Raw genomic sequence first — 3,809 nt, 5'->3', positions numbered from 1 at the left:
TTTACTGTAGTGACGTTAATTATTTCCTGTGTTTTCTTGAAAGTAGCTAATTTATTGGGTTCTATTTTTCCTTCTAGTGTCTTCTATAATGCTGGATTTCTGTGTAGGTATTGTTGAAATTTGTTTTTGTCATTGAATATCTTGTTTTCTCTATCTATGAGTACTGATAGTTTTACTGTGTATAGTACTGCCTGGAATGACTTCTGGTATTTGTCCAGGCCCTTCTGGCTTTCCCAGTCTCTACTGAGAAGTCAGATGTGATTCTGATGGGTTTGCCATTATATGTTACTTGGTCTCTTTCCTTTGCAGCTTTTAGTAATTTTTTTTCTTCTGCATACTTATTGTTTTGATTATGATGGAGTGGGAGGATTTTCTTTTCTAGACTAATTTATAGGGTGTTCTGTAGACCTTTGATATTCTTATTGGCCTCTCCTTTAAATTGGGGACATTTTCTTCAATCATGTAGTCCAAACTATTTCCTGGACCTTGGGGGAAGGAATCTTATTTTTCCTCTACGCTTATTATTCTTAGGTTTTTGTCTTCTTATGTTGTCTTGAATTTCTTGGATGGTCTGTGTCAGGAATATTTTAGATTTAACATTTTCTTTGACAGATACATCGATTGCTTCCAATGCTTCTTCCACACCTGAGATTATTTCTTCCATTTCTTGCAGTCTATTGATTATTATTACCTCTGTAGTTCCTGTTTTCTTTCCTAAGTTTTTTCTCTCCACAATTTCCTCTATTTGTATTTTCTTTAATTTCCCCCAAAAAATATGGAACGCTACATGAATTTGCATGCCATCCTTGCACAGGGGCGATGCTAATCTTTTCAGTATTGTTGTAATTTTAATTTATGTGCTGCAGAAGAGAGCACAGCATATTTTTTTCAAGTGATCATTGGTATAATCACGAGTCCTTGACATGTGATTCACATCATCAAAGATGCCAATATTATTTGTTAAATGCACAGATATGTCCTCAGTCAGTGAATTATTTTCTGTTAAAATCCTCCCTGACCCAGGAAAATTTTCAAACGAAAAGTGTTTAATTGGGACATTGCTTATCTTGATAGTTTCTCACTTAATACAATGATTAACGTACCAACAACTTAAAGGACTAAATCACAGGACTGACAATCTCCTTTGGGAAAAATGTGGAATATTTCTATAAGAGAATATTATTCAGTTAAGAAAATGACACCATAAATTTTCAGAAAAATATCATCCTCGGTGAAGTAACAAAATTGCCGACACACAACAATGGGAGTTAAAGTTCCAATAGGCTATTGTAACCAAACCAGGCTTCAACTAGGGAATTTGGGTGGCATTTAATTGAATTGTTGGAACAGGGCATTCTATGGAAATTGTCAAGCCACTCAGATTGTTGTAATTAAAACATACTGCACTCAACCCTCATCTGATAGATCAGGGTCATGTCCTTTTATCCACAGAAATGCTTCTTTCTGTATCAAATGGGATTGCATACAGAGACCCACACTCCTGTAACATGCAGAGAGAGACCTTAAATCAATCAACTCTAGACGGGGTTTGCCTGTGAAACTCTCACTCTACTCAGAGTTATGGGAAGCATGCAGGAGAGGAAAGAAGAGTGTCATTAATAGATGAAATTGAGGACACAAGGGGAACTTTGCCCTGAGAATCAGGCCATAGAAGAAGATGATGCAGCCAGCCTTGGTGAAACCTGGTAAGAAAGGGTCAGATAGAAGGGTGAGGAGGATCTCCCCAATCAGGGAACTAGAGTAAGGTTATAAGATAGAAGAAAGAGGGTGTGTGGGACTGGAAGAAGAAGGAGGGTGCAGCAGAGATGGAGTGAACAAATCAATATATATATATATATATATATATATATATATATATATATGATCAAGATGATGAAGAATAGTGCTTTTCAGGACTGATGGTTTGTTTTGGGGGGTGTGCCAGGTTGTGGCAATGATGAACTCAGTTTTCTTTAAGGGAGTTAGGGAGTTAGCACTGAGACTCTGATCATGATTTACTGAGTATTTGATTAACACACACATCAGTTGATTTATTTTAAAGAAAAAAGGTTTTAGTCTGGCACATCGGTAGGAATTTGAACCTGGGAGCAATGGAAATGGAGTGTAACGTACATTATATGATATTCCCACATAATCAATAAAACTAATGTGTTAACATATTTTACAATGACTTTTAACACAGAAAAGATTCCGCTAAAGGAGAGCAATATTTGACTATGTAAGGCATGCTTTTGAGGAACTCATTATGTAGAAGAGCATCTTATCCATGAACTACTACATACCCAGCTACCTCAGACCCCATGAGCACAGGTGGCTCCTTTGAACAAACAGTCCTGGTACTACCACTATGATTAGAGGGTTTCTATGGAGGACCACATTAGGAAACACTGCTGCTCTTGTGTCTTAGGCATACTACAAGGACCCATTTCACTGTTCTGAACACCCAGGTGTAACTGTAACCCTAGGACCAGGAGGTTTGCTCTCAGACAACTGAGTATAAAACAGCTGCAATTAAGCCATATCAGCCAAGGAACCCCTGTTCTTAGAGTGTTGGCAACACTAGTATGGAACATCACCAGCTGTCAAAAAAATATCTTGCCCTTCAGCTCTCCTTTAACACTCAGTGATCTTTTATTTTTTCAACAAACAAGTCCCAGGAATTCTCTGGTTTCCTTCTCATTTCCCTGCTCTTAAAGACTCAATACCTCAGGGAACCCTATCCATGCCAGGATATTATATCAATAAGAACGTGAAGGTCCATTTAGTGAGGACAGGTGTAACTTCTCAGTTTAAAGTCACAATCTGGGAAATTTCAGATCCAAGACTACAGAAGGAGATCACCTAGTCATTCGGAACATTCACCTCATCATACATCACATTGAAGTTTCCCTACTTAGGAAGCTGTCCAATTAAATTAACATAAAAGTTTCATTTCCTACCTGACATTGTCACAGAGGTAAACAGGAGTAAAGGGGTGGGATCTGCATAAATGAATGAGATAAAAGATTGTTGGGTTTCACAATAAAATTCCATGTGTGCAGAGGATCAGATATACTAAACACTGAGGATGAGTTTGCTTACTCATCTCCATGGAAAACTCATGATTTTCTCAGGTGCTGATTGACTGAGAGGGAGAATGATTCCATGCAACAGGTGAAATCCAGTAAGAGTTCCAGTGTCTAAATCTTATTTCAGGAAAAGTGTCACATATTTCTTTCAAGTCATCATTAATAAAGTCATGTGTCCTGGACATTAGACTTTCACCTTACCAGAGATTCCATTGTTATTGGTTAAATGCACAGATATGTCCTCAGTCAGTGAATTTCTTACTGTGAAAACCCTCCCTGTCCAAGGCACATCTTTGAACAAAAAGCATTTAATTGGGACCATGCTTATATTGTTAGAATCCATCCCTGATGTCAAGTCAGCAAGCATTCATCTTGTAGTCCTTCAGCAAAACTCTCTGCCTGATGCTTATGGTTTCATACTGAACCATAAGCAGCAGGCAGAGAGAGAGAGAGAGAGAGAGAGACAGAGAGACAGAGAGATGGAAAGAGAGAAAGAGCAAGCATAAGAAATAGCTAGAGACAGATTCAGAAACATTGAGACCGAGAATGATAGAAAAGAAGATATAAATTGATAGAGAAAGAGAGACAGAGACTTCATTGTGTCTTGTCAATTTTATTGTATATCAACCTCCAAGCATATGTTCCTAAAATATAATTCCAAAAGGAATTATTTTTTTAATATTTTATGTTTTAATTTTTATTAATTAAACTTTATTCACT

The 3,809-nt window shown here is 37.3% G+C and overlaps 1 non-coding gene across 1 annotated transcript; it reads right to left on the bottom strand.

Annotated features, from left to right (window-relative positions):
- Window positions 1–769: 769 nt before the first annotated feature.
- LOC132651827 (U6 spliceosomal RNA) lies at window positions 770–876 on the bottom strand. Its single transcript, XR_009589387.1, has one exon. It is a non-coding gene; the product is annotated as a U6 spliceosomal RNA (small nuclear RNA).
- Between the last annotated feature and the right edge of the window lie 2,933 nt (window positions 877–3,809).

The sequence above is a fragment of the Meriones unguiculatus genome (genome assembly GCF_030254825.1).
Source record: "Meriones unguiculatus strain TT.TT164.6M chromosome Y unlocalized genomic scaffold, Bangor_MerUng_6.1 ChrY_unordered_Scaffold_25, whole genome shotgun sequence".
NCBI lineage: Eukaryota > Metazoa > Chordata > Mammalia > Rodentia > Muridae > Meriones > Meriones unguiculatus.
Note: the sequence above shows the minus strand (reverse complement) of the source record. Positions and strands in the feature narration are given on the sequence as shown.